Source organism: Cherax quadricarinatus, chromosome 21, assembly GCF_038502225.1.
Source record: "Cherax quadricarinatus isolate ZL_2023a chromosome 21, ASM3850222v1, whole genome shotgun sequence".
Taxonomy (NCBI): Eukaryota; Metazoa; Arthropoda; class Malacostraca; order Decapoda; family Parastacidae; genus Cherax; species Cherax quadricarinatus.
The window spans coordinates 4,063,899-4,087,756 of NC_091312.1; the positions used below are offsets into that span (position 1 = coordinate 4,063,899).

The 23,858-nt window shown below is 44.4% G+C and overlaps 1 protein-coding gene across 5 annotated transcripts in view; it reads right to left on the reverse strand.

Annotated features, from left to right (window-relative positions):
• The window catches only part of Ptp36E (protein tyrosine phosphatase 36E), a 360,518-nt gene that overhangs the window by 148,552 nt on the left and 188,108 nt on the right, over positions 1–23,858 (reverse strand). Inside the window, exon 1 of one of the 5 annotated variants that reach the window (XM_053777139.2) lies at positions 9,017–9,171. The exons of the other annotated variants lie outside the window; for them this stretch is intronic. The gene's annotated coding sequence lies outside the window, so the exon portion shown is untranslated. Of the gene's footprint in view, positions 1–9,016; positions 9,172–23,858 lie in introns of those variants that run through there. 5 annotated transcript variants of the gene reach the window in all.

The window sequence follows — 23,858 nt, forward strand, 5'->3', positions numbered from 1 at the left end:
CATAGCAACTCGTACCAGCTTAGCTCAAAGTGTTTTTAGAAGAATCCGTGAAACACTTCATAAATCAACAGCAGACTTTACAAGAGTCGCAAACACTCGAGCAAAGCCATCCAAAATCAAAGTAGGTTCGAGAGTTATGCTGACTAACTTTAACAAAACGTCTGCAATGCCAAAGCTTGATCAAAAGTTTGTTGGTCCTTATCGAGTAGTTGAACATATCACTGGTAATAAGTATAAGGTTAGAGAGATTAGTACTGGTCAGTATAAAGAATCGTATTTAGATCATATGAAGTTTGTATGTGATGATAATGATGTTCCAACCCAGACTAATGTGACAGACTCTGACAATCTTCCTGATCCTGTACTCTCTTCCTCTGATACTCAGTCAGACGATCAACCTGAATGTCGTTATTCCTTACGTACACGACAGGTATTGAGAAATCCTCAAGTATCATTTGTAACTTCCAATTCAGATTTGCCTCAAATACAGCATGAGTTAGCCAATGCAACAGAGTTTGATCCTCCCAGAGATGACACTCATTCTGCATATGTCAATCTTACCCTAGCAGAGTTGGGGTTAAATGTAAATAACCTGTATAGATGAATAATTACAGTATCAACTTATCAGTATTCAAGATTTTTTTTTTTGTGTTCACGTTCTCTCCGAATTCTGAGAGTTAACAGTCTAGATTTGAGTGCACCGAATCTGCCTTTCTGTTAAACACTTCTTTCTTTGTATATATTCTTCCTCAGAATCCGTAGATCACATGAATACAGATCGATCGATCAAATTTTTTTTATCACTTCTATTGTGTAATCTTAACGTTGAGTTTCATTCGTTGAGTTTCATTCAATGAGTTTCATTCAATGACTATCATTCGATGAGTTGTGCTATATTATACCTTGTATTGCATTACAGTTTCAGTTATGTAAGCTTCCATTCCAATGTTCTACTTATGTATAATGTTCAATTGTTGTGTACTTTAACATTGTATAGAATCAGCCCAAGCCGTATACCTGCCATCTCTAGTTTGTATTAGTTGTATGTCGGGACGACATACGTTAGCGTCGCCGAGCTCTCAGTAGTAGTACCAGTAACCAGTGCACCAGTAGATAACTCACTACCAACCATCTCTGCGTGAATCACTGTCTGTATTCATATTGCCGCTGACCTCAGCAGTATTTCAAAGACCCCCACATATGGGTACTGGGGTTAGTTAGTCTTACGAGAGAGAGCAAGGAGGCAGGCCGGCTGTTTGGCGCTACCCACATTATCCGTAATATACGTACTTCCAGCCTACATGAGTATTTCTTTACCCTATCCACGTGTTCGAACCCCCACATGATAGTTCCTCATTCCTGTGTAGTCCCCTTTTTTGTAGTTTGGCTTCATTCGCCCTGGCCTTCCTGCTTTCCCCTCCACTTGTAGCTCTACTGTGTATTCGAAGCTTAGAACCACATGATCGCTGGCCCCAAGGGGTCTTTCATATCTAATGTCCTCGATATCTGCACTACTCAAGGTGAATACTAGGTCCAGTCTTGCTGGTTCTTCCTCTCCTCTCTCTCTTGTAGTGTCCCTTACGTGTTGGTACATGAAGTTTTCCAGTACCACCTCCATCATCTTAGCCCTCCATGTATTTTGGCCCCCATGTGGCTCCAAGTTCTCTCCTTGTGGTTAAAGTCACCCATGATCAGGAGCTTTGCCTTGCATGCATGAGCTCTTCTGACCACTGCAGCCAGTGTGTCAACCATCACCCTGTTGCTCTCATCATACTCTTGCCTTGGCCTCCTGCTGTTCTGTGGTGGGTTATACATCACTGCAATTACCACTTTGGGACCTCCAGAGTGAAGCGTTCCTGCTATGTAATCACTTGCTTCTCCGCTGCCTCTTTTCTCCAGTTGTTCAAAATTCCATCAGTTTTTGATCAGCAGTGCCACTCCTTCACCCCTCCCCCCTGTTCCCTCTGCCTTTCCTCAGGATCTGGTATCCCGTTGGAAAGATGGTATCTGTTATCATACCTGTAAGCTGGTTTCTGTGAGAGCTATGATGTCCAGTGATGTCTCTTTGACTCTTTCGTGCCACTCCTCCCACTTATTTGTTATTCCATCAGCGTGTGTGTACCATACCTTCAGTTTCCTCTCCAACACTGTGGTTTGGGGGGCCTGTGAAGGTGGGAGACCTGGTAGCATACTGTGGGATTCTATAGCTGGGTGTTGGGTGGAAGCTGTGAGTATGGATTGTAGTTTGTGTTGGGATGGTGTGATAGGTTGTGGGGTTCTGAGGATGGTTCTGTGTGTGCTTGCCCTTGCTGCTCTGTCCTGCTCTGATTGACCTCTGCTGGTTCCGTCCTTGTCTCCTTTCCTAGCTCCTTTCGCTTTTTGTCCTCTCCCTCAGCTGCTGTCGTTCTGTTTGTGTTCTGGCTGTGTGTATTTGTGTGTGCATGTTGTGTGTGTGAGAGTGTGTGTGTATGTGTGTGTGTGTGTGCGTGTGTGTGTGTGTGTGTGTGTGTGTGTGTGTGTGTGTGTGTGTGTGTGTGTGTGTGTGTGTGTGTGTGTGTGTGACGGTAACACTCCCCTCCTGCCCCAGTTTGGCTGGAGGCTCTTGATCCAAGGATTTTATGCTCAGAATAAGATCGCGCTAATTAAGTTTAACCTAGGAAAAGAGGCCTTGCTCACTTACGTTGATTTTTGCACGTTTGTGGAGAGTCCAGCTGCTGTTACTTGACAGGCAGGACATACTTGACGGGCAGAATATACTTGACAGGCAGGATATACTTGACAGGCAGGATATACTTGACAGGCAGGATATACTTGACAGGCAGGATATACTTGACAGGCAGGATATACTTGACAGGCAGGATATGCTTGACAGGCAGGATATGCTTGACAGGCAGGATATACTTGACGGGCAGAATATGCTTGACAGGCAAGATATACTTGTCAGGCAAGATATACTTGACAGGCAGGATATACTTGACAGGCAGGATATACTTGACAGGCAGGATATGCTTGACAGGCAGGATATGCTTGACAGGCAGAATATACTTGACAGGCAGAATATACTTGACAGGCAGGATATGCTTGACAGGCAAGATATACTTGACCAGCAAGATATACCTGACAGGCAGGATATACTTGACAGGCAGGATATACTTGATGGAATGGATATACTTGGCAGGCAGGATATGCTTGACAGGCAGGATATACTTGACAGGCAGGATATGCTTGACAGGCAGGATATGCTTGACAGGCAGGATATACTTGACAGGCAGGATATGCTTGACAGGCAAGATATACTTGTCATGCAAGATATACTTGACAGGCAGGATATACTTGACAGGCAGGATATACTTGACAGGCAGGATATGCTTGACAGGCAGGATATACTTGACAGGCAGAATATACTTGACAGGCAGGATATACTTGACAGGCAGGATATACTTGACAGGCAGGATATGCTTGACAGGCAAGATATACCTGACAGGCAAGATATAAATGACAGGCAGGATATACTTGACAGGCAGGATATACCAGACAGGCTTGATATACTTGACAGGCAGGATATACTTGATGGACAGGATATACTTGGCAGGCAGGATATGCTTGACAGGCAAGATATACTTGAAATGCAAGATATACTTGACAGGCACGATGTACTAAAGGGGCAGGATACATTAAAGGGTCAGGATACACTTGAGGAGCAGGATACATTTGAGGGGCAGGATACACTTGAGGGGTAGGATACGCTTGAGGGCAGGATGCACTTGACGGGTAGGATGTGCTAGAAGGGCAGGATGTACTTGAAAGGCAGGATGCATTTGAGGGGCAGGATGTACTTCAGGGGCAGGATGTACTTCAGGGGCAGGATGTACTTCAGGGACAGGATGTACTTCAGGGGCAGGATGTATGTTCAGTCATCCCCTTCTGCCATGTTACCATCTTTATGTTCATGACCTTTGCGAGCATGGTAACATGACCTGTGCGAGCATGGTAACATGACCTGTGCGAGCATGGTAACATGACCTGTGCGAGCATGGTAACATGACCTGTGCGAGCATGGTAACATGACCTGTGCGAGCATGGTAACATGACCTGTGCGAGCATGGTAACATGACCTGTGCGAGCATAGCAACATGACCTGTGCGAGCATGGTAACATGACCTGTGCGAGCATGGCAACATGACCTGTGCGAGCATGGCAACATGACCTGTGCGAGCATGGTAACATGACCTGTGCGAGCATGGTAACATGACCTGTGCGAGCATGGTAACATGACCTGTGCGAGCATGGAAACATGACCTGTGCGAGCATGGAAACATGACCTGTGCGAGCATGGCAACATGACCTGTGCGAGCATGGCAACATGACCTGTGCGAGCATGGTAACATGACCTGTGCGAGCATGATAACATGACCTGTGCGAGCATGGTAATATGACCTGTGCGAGCATGGCAACATGACCTGTGCGAGCATGGCAACATGACCTGTGCGAGCATGGTAACATGACCTGTGCGAGCATGGAAACATGACCTGTGCGAGCATGGTAACATGACCTGTGCGAGCATGGTAACATGACCTCTGCGAGCATGGTAACATGACCTGTGCGAGCATGGTAACATGACCTCTGCGAGCATGGTAACATGACCTCTGCGAGCATGGTAACATGACCTGTGCGAGCATGGTAACATGACCTCTGCGAGCATGGTAACATGACCTGTGCGAGCATGGCAACATGACCTGTGCGAGCATGGTAACATGACCTGTGCGAGCATGGCAACATGACCTGTGCGAGCATGGCAACATGACCTGTGCGAGCATGGTAACATGACCTGTGCGAGCATGGTAACATGACCTGTGCGAGCATGGTAACATGACCTGTGCGAGCATGGAAACATGACCTGTGCGAGCATGGAAACATGACCTGTGCGAGCATGGCAACATGACCTGTGCGAGCATGGCAACATGACCTGTGCGAGCATGGTAACATGACCTGTGCGAGCATGATAACATGACCTGTGCGAGCATGGTAATATGACCTGTGCGAGCATGGCAACATGACCTGTGCGAGCATGGCAACATGACCTGTGCGAGCATGGTAACATGACCTGTGCGAGCATGGAAACATGACCTGTGCGAGCATGGTAACATGACCTGTGCGAGCATGGTAACATGACCTCTGCGAGCATGGTAACATGACCTGTGCGAGCATGGTAACATGACCTCTGCGAGCATGGTAACATGACCTCTGCGAGCATGGTAACATGACCTGTGCGAGCATGGTAACATGACCTCTGCGAGCATGGTAACATGACCTGTGCGAGCGTGGTAACATGACCTGTGCGAGCATCGTAACATGACCTGTGCGAGCATGGAAACATGACCTGTGCGAGCATGGAAACATGACCTGTGCGAGCATGGCAACATGACCTGTGCGAGCATGGTAACATGACCTGTGCGAGCATGATAACATGACCTGTGCGAGCATGGTAATATGACCTGTGCGAGCATGGCAACATGACCTGTGCGAGCATGGCAACATGACCTGTGCGAGCATGGTAACATGACCTGTGCGAGCATGGTAACATGACCTGTGCGAGCATGGTAACATGACCTGTGCGAGCATGGAAACATGACCTGTGCGAGCATGGCAACATGATCTGTGCGAGCATGGTAACATGACCTGTGCGAGCATGATAACGTGACCTGTGCGAGCATGGTAATATGACCTGTGCGAGCATGGCAACATGACCTGTGCGAGCATGGCAACATGACCTGTGCGAGCATGGTAACATGACCTGTGCGAGCATGGAAACATGACCTGTGCGAGCATGGTAACATGACCTGTGCGAGCATGGTAACATGACCTGTGCGAGCATGGAAACATGACCTGTGCGAGCATGGCAACATGACCTGTGCGAGCATGGTAACATGACCTGTGCGAGCATGATAACATGACCTGTGCGAGCATGGTAATATGACCTGTGCGAGCATGGCAACTTGACCTGTGCGAGCATGGCAACATGACCTGTGCAAGCATGGTAACATGACCTCTGCGAGCACGGTAACATGACCTGCGCGAGCATGGTAACATGACCTGTGCGAGCATGGTAACATGACCTGTGCGAGCATGATAACATGACCTGTGCGAGCATGGTAATATGACCTGTGCGAGCATGGTAACATGACCTGTGCGAGCATGGTAACATGACCTGTGCGAGCATGGTAACATGACCTGTGCGAGCATGGTAACATGACCTGTGCGAGCATGGTAACATGACCTGTGCGAGCATGATAACATGACCTGTGCGAGCATGGTAACATGACCTGTGCGAGCATGGTAACGTGACCTGTGCGAGCATGATAACATGACCTGTGCGAGCATGGTAACATGACCTGTGCGAGCATGGCAACATGACCTGTGCGAGCATGGTAACATGACCTGTGCGAGCATGGTAACATGACCTGTGCGAGCATGGAAACATGACCTGTGCGAGCATGGTAACATGACCTGTGCGAGCATGGTAACATGACCTGTGCGAGCATGGTAACATGACCTGTGCGAGCATGGTAACATGACCTGTGCGAGCATGGCAACATGACCTGTGCGAGCATGGTAACATGACCTGTGCGAGCATGGTAACATGACCTGTGCGAGCATGGTAACATGACCTGTGCGAGCATGGTAACATGACCTGTGCGAGCATGGTAACATGACCTGTGCGAGCATGGTAACATGACCTGTGCGAGCATGGTAACATGACCTGTGCGAGCATGGTAACATGACCTGTGCGAGCATGGTAACATGACCTGTGCGAGCATGGTAACATGACCTGTGCGAGCATGGTAACATGACCTGTGCGAGCATGGCAACATGACCTGTGCGAGCATGGTAACATGACCTGTGCGAGCATGGTAACATGACCTGTGCGAGCATGGTAACATGACCTGTGCGAGCATGGTAACATGACCTGTGCGAGCATGGTAACATGACCTGTGCGAGCATGGTGACATGACCTGTGCGAGCATGGTAACATGACCTGTGCGAGCATGGTAACATGACCTGTGCGAGCATGATAACATGACCTGTGCGAGCATGATAACATGACCTGTGTGAGCATGATAACATGACCTGTGCGAGCATGATAACATGACCTGTGCGAGCATGATAACATGACCTGTGCGAGCATGATAACATGACCTGTGCGAGCATGGTAACATGACCTGTGCGAGCATGGTAACATGACCTGTGCGAGCATGATAACATGACCTGTGCGAGCATGGTAACATGACCTGTGCGAGCATGATAACATGACCTGTGCGAGCATGATAACATGACCTGTGCGAGCATGGTAACATGACCTGTGCGAGCATGATAACATGACCTGTGCGAGCATGATAACATGATCTGTGCGAGCATGGTAACATGACCTGTGCGAGGATGGTAACATGACCTGTGCGAGCATGGTAACATGACCTGTGCGAGCATGGTAACATGACCTGTGCGAGCATGGTAACATGACCTGTGCGAGCATGGTAACATGACCTGTGCGAGCATGGTAACATGACCTGTGCGAGCATGGTAACATGACCTATGCGAGCATGGTAACATGACCTGTGCGAGCATGGTAACATGACCTGTGCGAGCATGGTAACATGACCTGTGCGAGCATGGTAACATGACCTGTGCGAGCATGGCAACATGATCTGTGCGAGCATGGTAACATGACCTGTGCGAGCATGGTAACATGACCTGTGCGAGCATGGTAACATGACCTGTGCGAGCATGGTAACATGACGTGTGCGAGCATGGTAACATGACCTGTGCGAGCATGGCAACATGATCTGTGCGAGCATGGTAACATGACCTGTGCGAGCATGGTAACATGACCTGTGCGAGCATGGTAACATGACCTGTGCGAGCATGGTAACATGACCTGTGCGAGCATGGTAACATGACCTGTGCGAGCATGGTAACATGACCTGTGCGAGCATGGTAACATGACCTGTGCGAGCATGGTAACATGACCTGTGCGAGCATGGTAACATGACCTGTGCGAGCATGGCAACATGATCTGTGCGAGCATGGTAAGATGACCTGTGCGAGCATGGTAACATGACCTGTGCGAGCATGGTAACATGACCTGTGCGAGCATGGTAACATGACCTGTGCGAGCATGGTAACGTGAAGTAAAAAATATATAACTGTGACAGAAAAGAAAATTGGACTGAGTAGCATGGTGTTGAGCTCTGAGTGTTGAGCTCTGAATGTTGAGCTCTGAGTGTTGAGCTCTGAGTGTTGAGCTCTGAGTGTTGAGCTCTGAGTGTTGAGCTCTGAATGTTGAGCTCTGAATGTTGAGCTCTGAATGTTGAGCTCTGAGTGTTGAGCTCTGAGTGTTGAGCTCTGAATGTTGAGCTCTGAATGTTGAGCTCTGAGTGTTGAGCTCTGAATGTTGAGCTCTGAGTGTTGAGCTCTGAATGTTGAGCTCTGAGTGTTGAGCTCTGAATGTTGAGCTCTGAGTGTTGAGCTCTGAATGTTGAGCTCTGAGTGTTGAGCTCTGAGTGTTGAGCTCTGAGTGTTGAGCTCTGAGTGTTGAGCTCTGAGTGTTGAGCTCTGAGTGTTGAGCTCTGAATGTTGGGCTCTGAGTGTTGAGCTCTGAGTGTTGAGCTCTGAATGTTGAGCTCTGAATGTTGGGCTCTGAGTGTTGAGCTTTGAGTGTTGAGCTCTGAATGTTGGGCTCTGAGCGTTGAGCTCTGAGTGTTGAGCTCTGAGTGTTGAGCTCTGAGTGTTGAGGTCTGAGTGTTGAGGTCTGATTGTTGATCTCTGAGTGTTGATCTCTGAGTGTTGAGCTCTGAGTGTTAAGTTGTGAGTGTTGAGCTCTGAGTGTTGAGCTCTGAGTGTTGATCTTTGAATGTTAAGCTCTGAGTGTTGAGCTCTGAGTGTTAAGCTCTGAGTGTTGAGCTCTAGCTAGCATGTATGCTCTCTCAATCTTATTTAAGAAAAGATTGCAGCTTCCCACCTTGGTTTAAGATGAAGATGGAGCCGCCCACCTCGCCTTCTGATCAAGATGAGAGATGCGGCCGGGTGAGAGCCCTTGAATGGTACTCATTTCGCCCAACACAAAGGCAAGGCAATGTGTTGACACTTCTTGCAATGACTGCACGCTGCACGATCATGCCTGACGCACTGTTACTCACAGGGATCGAAGTAGCAACAGCTGCAAAACTGCTGAGAAAGGTGCGGGTGAGTGAGCACTGGTCCTCAGCAGTCATAGGTGAGTGAGCACTGGCCCTCAGCAGCTGCAGGTGGGTGAGCACTGGTCCTCAGCAGCCGCAGAGTGATCACTGGCCCTCAGCAGCTGCAGGTGGGTGAGCACTAGTCCTCAGCAGCCGCAGAGTGATCACTGGTCCTCAGCAGCCGCAGAGTGATCACTGGTCCTCAGCCGCCGCAGATGAGTGATCACTGGTCCTCAGCAGCTGCTGAGGACCAGTGAGCACTGGTTCTTAGAGAATTTGACTGTCGAGTGTTTAGAATGTCGAGGGTTAAGTGTACTAGACGGCTTGCAACTTGCACTCTCTGTACACTGGAGACGAGATAGTTAAACTCTGTGCAACTATTGTACAGTCAGCGAGACACACACACACACACACACACACACACACACACACCAAAATAGATAAGGCCGCACTGGTAAAACTGTAAACACACTGGTATTGCAGGAATTAATTTATTTGCCTCCACAAGCTGGGTTATCTCTTTCAGTCCTCTCGCCTCTGAACGTGTGGACCTGAGGGAATAAATTGTTTTGTTTAGTAGAACACAACGGGAGAGCAGTGGCGTCGAGCGTCTCGCTAGGGTTTATACTCCACAGTAATGTCTGAAGTCTGCCTGAAGAGTGTTCTGGAAGGTCACCGCCCCCGCGACCCGGCCCATGACCGGGCCTCGCGGTGGATCAGGGCCTAGGATGTTACTGCTGGCCACACACCGCCCATCGTACAACCACAGCCCGGCTATTCTGGTGCTGACTTTAGGTATCTATTCAGTTTTCTCTTGAAGACAGCAAAGGGTCTATTGGTAATCCCACCTTATGTATGATGGGAGGCTGTTGAACAGTCTTAGGGCCCCCGACACTTATTGTATTTTCTCTTAGTGTACTCACGGCATTCCTGGTCTCAAATCCTAGAGTCTAGGATTTTTTCAGATGTAAATTATGAAGTACCTTTCTCTCCTGCGTTCCAAGAAGTAGAGGTCAAGGGACTTCAGGCGTTCCCAGTAAATATCCATCCAACCGTTTTCCTTGCAGCCGTGATAATGACACTGTTGTGATCCATGAAGGTGAGATCCTCTAATATCATAAGGGTGTTCATACGCCAGTGCCAACAGGAGTGTAGGTGCCTCTCTTAGACTGCCAGCACCTAAGTAAAAGACAATCACACATATGCCTATTGCGTCCCAATATATTATTAAAAGAAAGACGAACCAGCCATTGGCATAGAACCAAAGAACTAATTCGAACTTGTGAAAAACAGTATATGCAGATTCTTCCGAAAGTGACTCAATCAACACAGAAATATATTTATTAGTATATTAATAAAATAATTGCTCAATAAGTAAGTGGCTACATTTGTTTACGTTTAAGATGAAGCTTCTACGGGACGTATCACTTTCTGAAGCTCGCTATGTTCATGAGCAAAAATTTCGCGGTGTAATAACTATCGTTGAAGCTCACACAAGAACGAATAAGTAGAACACTTTCAGAAGCTTTTTGAGTGGTGGAGATGGTGAGCACAGTGTCTGTGTTATGAAGGTGGGGCGGAGATGGTGCTGTTCCGAGAGTTATTTGATGATGGTACAGATAATGATGATGGTATATTCGTCAGCAACACTGCCCTGACACGGGTCACGATAAGATGATGACCCGTCACTGTCTCCCGAAGTAGGACCTGTGACGCACAAGTGAGGGTGCGTCGTTAGTAGTAATATTAGTAGTGCGTCAGGTGCTCGGTGATACCTGACTGCAGTCTTGCAATCATGGTGTCTTATGCCCTATGCTGAGGAGTCCGCCAAGTGTTCCTGTACAGGTATCGTGTAGCAGTGTAGTTACTGTCAATGATGCGCGAGGCTGGTAACTTCAGTTCGGTGTTAACAGTGGTGCTGGTCTCCATCACAACACACCTTTCTCAGGGCCAACCCTGACTCTTGGACAATGGCCCGAGTGCCTGGCTGACTCAGACGGTCATTTTAATTGCCATGTCTACGCACCTCTTACAAGACTCCAGTTAAATGAATAATGGAGAATGTTTCCTTGTTTTTAGTCGCCATACATATATATATGCACATATATATATATATATATATATATATATATATATATATATATATATATATATATATATATATATATATATATATATATACATATATATATATATATATATATATATATATATATATATATATATATATATATATATATATATACATATATATATACATATATATATACATATATATATATATATATATATATATATATATATATATATATATATATATATATATATATATATATATATATATATATATATATATATATATATATATATATATATATATATATATATATATATATATATATATATATATATGTATATGTATATATATATATATATATATATATATATATATATATAGATATATATATATATATATATATATATATATATATATATATATATATATATGTTATCTATCTATCTATCTATCTCTATATATATATATATATATATATATATATATATATATATATATATATATATAGATGGATATATATATTGTGTATATATATATTTGTCTCCCACCGAGGCAGGGTGACCCAAAAAGAAAGAAAATCCCCCAGAAAGAAAATACTTTCATCATCATTCAACACTTTCACCTCACTCACTTTTATTAACTCCACACCTTCTCCTAATTTCCACACTTCGAATTTTCTGCATAATATTTACATCACACATTGCCCTCAGACAAGACATCTCCACTGCCTCCAACTGCGTCCTCGCTCCAGCATTTACAACCCTAGCTTCACACCCATATAAGAGGGTTGGTACCACTATAGTTGCATACATTCTCTTCTTTGCCGACATAGATAAAATTTTTTGCCTCCACATATAACTCAACGCACCACTCACCTTTTTTCCTTCATCAATTCTGTGATTAACCTCATCCTTCATACATCCATCCGCTAACACGTCAACTCCCAAATATCTGAAAACATTCACTTCTTCTATACTCCTCCTCCCCAATTTTGATATCCATTTTTTCTTTATCTCAATCATTTGATACCTTCATCACCTTACTCTTTTCTATGTTCACTTTCAACTTTCTACCTTTACACACACTCCCAAACTCATCCACTAACCTTTGCAATTTTTCTTTAGAATCTCCCATAAGCACAGTATCATTATCAAAAAGTAACTGTGTCACTTCCCATTTTGTATTTAATTCCCCATAATTTAATCCCACCCCTCTCCCGAACACCCTAGCATTTACTTCTTTTACAACCCCATCTATAAATATATTAAACAACCATGGTGACATTATACATCACTGTCTAAGACCTACTTTTACCGGGAAGTATTCTCCCTCTCTTCTACACACCATAACCTGAGCCTCACTATCCTCATAAAAACTCTTTACAGCATTTAGTAACTTACCACCTATTCCACATACTTGCAACATCTGCCACATTGCTCCCCTATCCACTCTATCATATGCCTTTTCTAAATCCATAAATCCAATAAAAACTTCCCTACCTTTATCTAAATACTGTTCACATATATGCTTCAATGTAAACACTTGATCTACACATCCCCTACCCACTCTGAAACCTCCTTGCTCATCCGCAATTCTACATTCTGTCTTACCTCTAATTCTTTCAATAATAATCCTACCGTACACTTTTCCTGGTATACTCAGTAAACTTATTCCTCTATAATTTTTACAATCTCTATTGTCCCCTTTCCCTTTATATAAAGGGACTATACATGCTCTCCGCCAATCCCTAGGTACCTTCCCCTCTTTCATACATTTATTGAACAAAATACCAACCACTCCAACACTATGTCTCTCCCCTGCTTTTAACATTTCTGTCATGATCCCGTCAGTTCCAGCTGCTTTACCCCCTTTCATTCTACGTAATGCCTCACGCACCTCCCTCACACTCACATCCTGTTCTTCTTCACTCCTAAAAGATGGTATACCTCCCTGGCCAGTGCATGAAATTACTGCCTCCCTTTCTTCGTCGACATTTAAAAGTTCCTCAAAATATTCCCGCCATCTACCCAAAACCTCCATCTTCCCATCTACTAACTCCCCTACTCTGTTTTTAACTGACAATCCATTCATTCCCTAGGATTTCTTAACTTGTTTAACTCACTCCAAATTTTTTTCTTATATTCATTCAAATTTCTTGACAGTGCTTCTCCCACTCTATCATCTGCTCTCATTTTACACTCTCTCACCACTCTCTTCACCTTTCTTTTACTCTCCATATACTCTACTCTTCTTATAACACTTCTGCTTTGTAAAAACCTCTCACAAGCTACCCTTTTCTCTTTTATCACACCCCTTACTTCATCATTCCACCAATCACTACTCTTTCCTCCTGCACCCACCCTCCTATAACCATAAACTTCTGCCCCACATTCTAATACTGCATTTTTAAAACTATTCCAACCTTCTTCAACCCCCCCCCCACTACTCATACTTGCACCAGCCCACCTTTCAGCCAATAGTCGCTTATATCTCACCCGAACTTCCTCCTCCCTTAGTTTATACGCTTTTACCTCTCTCTTACTTGTTGTTGACATTTTCCTCTTGTCCCATCTACCTCTTACTCTAACTGTAGCTACAACTAAATAATGATCCGATATATCAGTTGCCCCTCTATAAACATGTACATCCTGGAGCCTACCCATCAACCTTTTATCCACCAATACATAATCTAACAAACTACTTTCATTACGTGCTATATCATATCTTGTATATTTATTTATCCTCTTTTTTATAAAATATGTATTACCTATTACCAAACCTTTTTCTACACATAGCTCAATTAAATGATCCTCATTTTCATTTACCCCTGGTGCCCAAATTTATCTACTATTCAGTCCACAACATTTTTGCCCACTTTAGCATTGAAATGTCCAACCACAAGTACTCTCACACTTGGTTCAAAACTCCCCACACATTCACTCAACATATCCCCAAATCTCTCTCTCTCTCTCTCCTCTACACTTCTCTCTTCTCCAGGTGCATATACGCTTTCTATAACCCGCTTTTCACATCCAACCTTTATTTTACTCCACATAATACTTGAATTAATACATTTATACTCTTTTCCTGCCATAGCTTTTTTTTTAGCTTATCCTTCAACATTATTGCTACTCCTTCTTTAGCTCTAACTCTATTTGAAACCCCTGACCTAATCCCATTTATTCCTCTCCACTGAAACTCTCCCACCACCTTCAGCTTTGTTTCACTTAAAGCCAGGACATCCAGCTTCTTCTCATTCATAACATCCACAATCATCTCTTTCTTATCATCTGCACAACATCCACGCACATTCAGACTTCCCACTTTGACAATTTTCTTCTTCTTATTCTTTTTAGTAATCTTTACAGGAAAAGGGGTTACTAGCCCATTGTTCCCGGCATTTTAGTTGACTTTTACAACACGCATGGCTTACGGAGGAAAGATTCTTATTCCACTTCCCCGTGGATATAAAAGGAAAAGTAATAAAACCAATCCACCCACAATCTACCCCAAAGCAGCCTTAAGCCTTGGATCAAAGTCTAGCGCAAGCTGGACTCCAAGGTTTTGGTCCAGTGTGGGTAGATTGGTAAAGCACTGCGTACCTTGTTCCAAGGTTCGTAGGTTCGAGTCTCCTTCAGCCAGAGATCAGTGTTTGTGTATATTTCGTCTGCTCTTGCGAATTCCTTTCATATATATATATATATATATATATATATATATATATATATATATATATATATATATATATATATATATATATATATATATATATATATATATATATATATATATATATATTGTGTGTGTGTAAGCCAGCACTAATGCTAGTAGCAGCACCACCACCATCCCCACATTTACCGTCATCACCGTCATCACCGTCGTCGCTGTCACCGTCGTCGTCGCCACCGTCGTCACCGCCGTCATCGCAGCCGTCGCCGCCGCCGCCGCCACCGCCGCCGACGCCGCCGACGTCATATCACAGTGTGAGCCACTCAGTCTGGCTGGAGAAACTACATTATGATCCCTCTGCTGCCTCCCGCATCGGAAACCATTACCTGCTTAGCGGTGCCTGCTGTTACAGTGTTGCCTGCTGCTACAGTGGTCCCTGTTGTTACAGTGGTCTCTGTTGTTACAGTGGTCCATGCTGTTACAGTGGTGCCTACTACCACAGTGGTCCTTGTTACAGTGGTCCATGAGGTTACAGTGTTGCCTGCTGTTACAGTGGTGCCTGCTGCTACAGTGTTGCCTGCTGCTACAGTGGTCCCTGTTGTTACAGAGGTCCATGCTGTTGATGAAATCAAGACACATGTGCAACATCTGGGTATCTTTATTGTAGACGTTTCGCCAACCAGTGGCTTTATCAATACAAATTCTAGGACATAACTTGAAGACAGTAGGACTATATACAGAAGATGAGGTAATCAGTCCCTCAACCTAGGAGTAGGTGCGAAGAGCACCGCAGTCGTGGAGATTAGGTGTTGCACATGTGTCTTAATATCATCTTGTCGGTATTATATACCATTCTTACACGTCCATGCTGTTACACTGTTGCCTGCTGCTGCAGTGTTGCCTGCTGCTATAGTGGTCCCTGTTGTTACAGTGGTCAATGCTGTTACAGTGTTGCCTGCTGCTACAGTGACTCCTGTTGCTACAATGGTCCATGCTGTTGCAGTGTTGCCTGCTGCTACAGTGGTCCCTGTTGTTACATTGGTTCATGCTGTTACAGTGTTGCCTGCTGCTACAGTGGTCCCTGTTGTTACAGTGGTCCATGCTGTTACATTGGTGCCTGCACTTACAGTGGTGTTTGCTGTTACAGTGGTCCTTGCTATTACAGTGGTCCCTGTGGTTACGGTGGCCCCTGTGGTTACAGTGGTCCCTGCTGTTACAGTGGTGCCTGTTGTTACAGTGATCCATATTGCTACAGTGGTCCATACTGTTACAGTGTTGCCTGCTGCTACAGTGGTACCTGTTGTTACAGTGGTCCACACTGTTACAATGGTCCACACTGTTACAGTGGTCCATATTGTTACAGTGGTGCCTGCTGTTACAGTGATCCATATTGTTACAGTGGTCCATGCTGTTACAATGGTTCATACTGTTACAGTGGTGCTTGTTGTTACAGTGGTTCATACTGCTGCAGTGGCCCATACTGTTACAGTAGTGCCTGCTGTTACAGTGGTTCCTGCTGTTACAGTGGTTCCTCGTGTTACATTGGTCTCTGGTATTACAGTGGTCCCTGCTGTTACATTGGTCCCTGCTTCTAAAGTCGTCCTTGCTGCTACAATGGTCCCTGCTGTTACAGTGGTTCATACTGTTACAGTGGCGTCTGCTGTTACAGTGATCCCTGCTGTTACAGTGGTTCCTGCTGTTTCAGTGGTTCCTGTTGTTACAGTGGTCCCTGCTGTTACAGTGGCCCGTGATGTTACAGACGTCCCTGGTGTTAGAGTGGTCCCTTCTGTTACAGTGGTAATTGGTGTTACAGTGGTCTGTGCTGTTATAGTGGTTTCTCTTGTTACAGTGATCCGTTCTGTTTTAGTGGTTCCCCTTGTTGCAGTGGTCCCTGCTATTACATTAGTTCTTGCTGTTACAGTGGTCCTTTGTGTTGCAGTGATCCTTGCTTTTACAGTGGTTCCTCTTGTTACAGTGGCCCCTTGTGTTACAGTGATCCGTGCTGTTACAGTGGTCCCTGCTGTTATAGTGGTTTCTCTTGTTGCAGTGTTCCCTGTTGTTACAGGGGTCCCTGCTGTCACAGTGTTCCCTGCAGTTACAGTGATCCATGCTGTTACAGTGGTTCCTGCTGTTACAGTGGTTCCTCTTGTTACAGTGGTCAATGGTGTTACAATGGTCCCTGTTGTTACAGTGGTCCCTGGTGCTACAGTGATCCCTGCTGTTATAGTGGTCCCTGCTGTTACAGTGGTTCCTATCGTTACAGTGCTCCTTGCAGTTAGAATGGTTCCTCTTGTTACAATGGTTTCTCTTGTTACAGTGGCCCCTGCTGTTACAATGGTCTCTATTGTTACAGTGGTCCTTGATGTTACAGTGATCCCTGCTGTTACAGTGGTACTGCTGTTACAGTGGTTCCTCTTGTTACAGTGGTCCCTGGTATTAGTGGTCCAGTAATGGGTTAGCGGAACGCACTAATAAGAAAGTACTTGATGTCTTCAGAGCCACTATCAGTCCCAATAGTGACACTTGGGATGATGTTATGCCTGATGCTCAATGTGCAATATATATGTGCTTCAATAGGTGACACTCCGCATTATGTGTTGCACGGTGTAGATAAACGTATGCCTTATTAGTTGTTATATTCTAACCTGAAACCCAATTACAACCCTGATGATTTCATAGCAACTCGTACCAGCTTAGCTCAAAGTGTTTTTAGAAGAATCCGTGAAACACTTCATAAATCAACAGCAGAATTTACAAGAGTAACTAATACTCGAGCAAAGCCGACCATAATTAAAGTAGGTTCGAGAGTTATGCTGACTAACTTTAACAAAACGTCTGTAATGCCTAAGCTCTATCAAAAGTTTGTTGGTCCTTACCGAGTAGTTGAACATATCACTGGCAATAAGTAAATTTAGAGAAATTAGTACTGGTCAGTATAAACGTTCGTATTTAGATCATATGAAGTTAGTATGCGATGATAATGATGTTCCAACCCAGACTAATGTGACAGACTCTGACAGTCCTCCTGACTCTGTACCCTCTGCCTCTAATACTCAGTCAGACGATCAACCCGAATGTCGTTATTCCCTATATACATGACAAGCACTGAGAAATCCTTATGTATCATTTGTAAATACCAATTCAGATCTTCCTCAACCATGGTAAGAGCTAGCCATTGCAACAGAGTTTGATCCTCCCAGAGATGATAATCATTCTGCATATGTAAATCTCACCCTAGCAGAGTTGGGGTTAAAGGTAAATAACCTGCATAGATGAACAATATAGTTTAAAATATATTTCTACTATCTGCTACAACATCAACTTGTTAATATTTTTTTGTTCACGTTCTCTCCGAATTCTGATATTTAACAGTTTAGATTTGAGTGCACCAAGTCTACCTTTTCTGTTAAACACTTCCTTCTTTGTACATGTCCTTCCTCAGAATCTGTAGATCACATGAATACAGATCGATTGATCAATTTATTTTATCACTTTTATTGTATAATCCCACCGTTGAGCCTATTATTCCCATGAATTGTGATATATCATACCTTGTAATGCATTACAATAAGTTCCATTACATTAGCTTCCATCCCGATAATATCCTTATTTATAGTTATGATGTTCCACTGCTGTGTACTTTGATATTGTATAAAATCAGCCCAGAGCCATACACCTGTTGCCTCTAGTTTGTATTAGCTGTTTGTCGGGATGTCATACATTAATGTCGCCGAGGTAGTATCAGTAGTATCAGTTACCAGTAGTGTAGTAGTATGTGACTCATACCAACCGTTAATGATTCACCGTCTCCCTACATGATAACTGACCGTTACTGAGTCATTCTGCTGACCATAGCATGATGTTCGAATGCTGCTTGTCCTCCTGGCATGGGTACGGCAGTTCAAGTCGAGATGTTATAGAGAAGACAGGTCAGGCTTGGTGCTCCTCCTTTAGTACTTCCACTCATCTGATGTGTGTTTACACCCAATTCCAGCATTCGAACCCCGCACAACAGTGTTAGAGTAGTCCCTGGTGTTACAGCGGTCCTTGCTGTTACAATGGTCCCTGATGTTACAGTGGTCCCTGCTGTTATAATGGTCCCTGGTGTTACAGTGGTCCCTGTTATTACAGTGGTCCCTAGTAAAGTATTACAAACTAGTATAACGTATAACAGAAAAATGTGTGTGGGTATAGGGACAACAGTGCTCGAGGTCCACCTCGCTTGCAGGAGTCATCCTTGGGATAATTTGATGGGCCTTAAGGAAGTCGCTCTTCGTGAAGCTTTAGGAGGCCCCATTGTTTATACGTTTATGGGGAAGTGCTAGACCCATAGGGGTCGTACAGCGCCTGGGAAATGGGAGGAATCAGGTTTAATTCAAGGAAGTGGAGTGAGTGGCCTCAATTACCTGTACCAAGAAAGTTTCACCAGAATATAGGGACCCACCCATCAAGAAGCGATTGTTAGGCCACCAAGGGGACCCAACTAAGGTTGGGTCCCATTCCCCAGAAAAAAAGTAATGCATTCACCATCACTCATTCAGTAGTTCTCTTTATAGATCTTCTGTACACTTCTAGGAAGACAGCTGTTGAACGAGTGATGGTCACTGTGCTTCTTTCTCTTTTTTTTTTTTTAGTGTCTGGCTACCTGGGTGGTAGATGCCGCTGTGTTAAGCAAGCAGTTTGATAAATAGCTAAGTGGATTAACAGTATACTTTTCGCCTCGTTTTGGGTAAAATTTTTGAATACACATAATAATCACTTACAAGATTTCTCCAACGAAATAAATCACTTTCAGCTCTGCAACACCACGCATGTTGAATCTTGATGTATCTGTTTTCGGTAATGTGACTCACTTAGAGAACATGAACTACTTAAGTACTTTACTGTTTCTTGTGCCCAAGAGCACTGTTTTTTTTTTTTTTTTTTTTTTTTTTTTTGCACATGCATTCTCTCAATGATAAACGAAGAGAACCGAGGGTTAAATCCAGGACACAGGACTCACATACAGGACTCCCCAAGTCCTGTGTAACAGCTGTCAGTCGCATCCTAGAAACACATGGACCCGCCAGTGGTTCAGGGGAAATCGATCTGAGCATAACCAATATATATATATATATATATATATATATATATATATATATATATATATATATATATATATATATATATATATATATATATATATATATATATATATATCATTGATTTTAAGTATAATTAAATCAATTTTAAATTAACGTATGATACATATAGAAGACTTTAGATAAAAATAATTACTTAACTCTCGTCATTCCTCCTTTCTTCCTCTTTCCTTTTCCTCTCCTCCTTCCTCCTTCTGCTTCTACAAGATTGAAAGTTACTAAACACATGCTTTAAAGTCCTGGACCAATGTCAAGTCAGAATGGACTTACATACCACTCTGGCCCAGGACCAGGCTGATCCTGGGTCCTGATTCAGATATAATTAGGTTTCTTTCTGTGCTGCCAATACTACTACTACTGTTGCTGCTACTGCTGTTAATATTATTGTTGCTGCTTTTGTTGTTGGTATTGTTGCTAGTGTTGCTGCTGCTCTTGTTGTTAATACATTTACTGGTGTTGTTGCGGGTATTGCTGCTGATGCTGGTAACAATGACGCTGATGTTACTGCTGCTGGAGTAATAATGAACAATTAGTGCTCTATTCAGAGCACCAGTTTTGAGTTACTCAGATGAAAGACTGCCACGTGGAAAGCAGGTCTGAGCAGGTGACCTCTGGGGCAGGGCTGAGGCTCCAGGCTGAGGGGACTGATTACCTCATCCTCCTCCTCCGTTTTTCTCCGTATTGGACTGAGGAAATCACTGGCTAACGTTTCCTCAGTAGAAATTTTCAAATATACATCAAGGCAGTTCATGTCAGCTGAAACTTCCTCCCAGCAAAGTACTACAGCTAAAATGGTAATTACAAACCGTAGATTTTTTGGGGTTAGAACTCCAAAGTCACGATAAAAAAAATCCTGTCCCTTGAAACACACAACCCGCAGTTCATTTGAAGTTTGTGGATTTGTTGAACGTTCAAGCCTACACACACACACTAATAATTGTTCAATGGTTGTAAAATGTATTCGCGGGGTGAACAACAACCTTTGATATCACATTAAAACAATTACTGCTCGACCTTAACCGTAAACCAAAAGAAAAAAAACCCGGAAAAAATATTATGGTGGAATTATTTTACGGAGAAATAAATTGAATTGGAAAAAAATAAATTACGATTTTTTTTTTATATGGATGAAGTAAGGCCAGGCAAGGTGCTCGCCTCGGTGCTGCTGAAGGGCTCTTGATCCACGGAACTGGAACTGCCCCTTACCCTCCCTCCTTCCCCTGTTTTCTGTCACCGGATCAAATCTTGTCGCCTCCCGTCACCTCCCCCCTTACGGCCCTCACGGGTTTAGCGCTTCATCATGAATACAGCGAGAATAAATTAAAATAGATCGAGGAAGGAGGGAAAACGAAACAAAATACATGAACACACACACACACACACACACACACACACACACACACACACACACACACACACACACACACACACACAAGAGGTTACTGCAAAAGCTAGAGGATCAGGCACACATAACAGGAAAGGCACTGCAATGGATCAGAGAATACCTGACAGGGAGGCAACAACGAGTCATGGTACGTGACGAGGTGTCAGAGTGGGCGCTTGTGACAAGCGGGGTTCCACAGGGGTCAGTCCTAGGACCTGTGCTGTTCTTGGTACATGTGAATGACATAACGGAAGGGATAGACTCAGAAGTGTCCTTGTTTGCAGATGATGTGAAGTTAATGAGAAGAATCAAATCGGATGAGGATCAGGCAGGACTACAAAGAGACCTGGACAGTCTACAAGCCTGGTCCAGCAACTGGCTCCTTGAGTTTAACCCCGCCAAATGCAAAGTCATGAAGATTGGGGAAGGGCAAAGAAGACCGCAGACACAATATAGTTTAGATGGCCAAAGTCTGCAAACCTCACTCAAGGAAAAAGATCTGGGGGTGAGTATAACACCGAGCATATCTCCTGAGGCGCACATCAATCAGATAACTGCTGCAGCATACGGGCGCCTGGCAAACCTACTGATAGCGTTCCGATACCTCAGTAAGGAGTCGTTCAAGACTCTGTATACCATTTACGTCAGGCCCATACTGGAGTATGCAGCACCAGTTTGGAATCCACACCTAGTCAAGCACGTCAAGAAATTAGAGAAAGTGCAAGAGTTTGCAACAAGACTAGTCCCAGAGCTACGGGGATTGTCCTACGAAGAAAGGTTGAGGGAAATCGGCCTGACGACACTGGAGGCCAGGAGGGTCAGGGGAGACATGATAACGACATATAAAATACTGCGCGGAATAGACAAGGTGGACAAAGACAGGATGTTCCAGAGATGGGACACAGACACAAGAGGTCACAATTGGAAGTTAAAGACTCAGATGAATCAAAGGGATGTTAGGAAGTATTTCTTCAGTCATAGAGTAGTCAAGCCGTGGAATAGCCTAGAAAGTGAAATAGTGGAGGCGGGAACCATACATAGTTTTAAGGCGAGGTATGATAAAGCTCATGGAGCAGGGAGAGAGAGGACCTAGTAGCAATCAGTGAAGAGGCGGGGCCAGGAGCTATGACTCGACCCCTGCAACCACAAATAGGTGAGTACAAATAGGTGAGTACACACACACACACACACACACACACACACACACACACACAGAACCACCCCCAGAACGCTACTACCACACACGATATCCCAACACAAAGCACAATCCACACTTTCATCCCCCACCCCACACTATGCTGTAGAATCCCACACCAAACTGCCAGGTCCCCCACCCTCACAGACCCATCCAAAACACAGGGTTCGAGAGGAAACTGAAGGTATGGTACACAAACGCTGATGAAATAACGAATAAGTGGGAGGAGTGGCACGAAAGAGTAAAAGAGGCATCACTGGATATCATAGCTCTCACAGAAACCTAGCTCACAGGAATGATAACAGATGCCATCTTTCCAACGGGATATCAGGTCCTGAGGAGAAACAGAGGGAACAGAGGGGGTGGAGGAGTGGCACGGCTCACCAAAAACTGAAGGGATTTTGATGAGCTGGAGAGAGGAGACAGAGGATAAGTAAGACAGTACATAATAGGAACACTTCAGTTTGCAGGTCTCAAGGTGGTAATTGCAGTAATGTATAACCCACCACAGAACAGCAGGAGGCCAAGGCAAGAGTATGATGAGAGTATTAGAGAGATGGTTGACACACTGGCTGAAGTGGCCAGAAGGGCTCATGCGAACAAGGCAAAGCTGCTGATTATGGCTGAATTCAACCACATGGAGATCGACTGAGAGAACCTGGAGCCACATGGGGGCCAGAAACGTGGAGGACTAAGATGACAGAGGTGGTACTGGAAAACCTCATGTACCAACACTTAAGGGACACTACCAGAAAGAGAAGAGAGGACGAGCCAGGGAGACTGGACCTAGTATTTACCTAGAGTAGTGCAGATATTGAGGACATCACATTTGAAAGACCCCTCGAGGCCAGTGATCACGTGGTTCTGAGATTCAAATACATATTAAGAGTTACAAGTAGAGAGGGAACCAGGAAGGGCAGGATGAATGAAGCCAAACTACAAGAGAGAGGACTACACAGGCATGAAGTATTTTCTGCACAGGATTCAGTGGGACACAGAACTGGCAAGAAAGTCAGTAAACGAGATGATGGAATATGTGACAACAATGTGCAAGGAAGCTGAGGAGAGATTTGTACCCAAGGGTAACAGAAATAACAAGAAAGCCAGAACGAGCCCTTGGTTCACCCAAAGGTGCAGGGAGGCCAAAACCAAGTGTGCT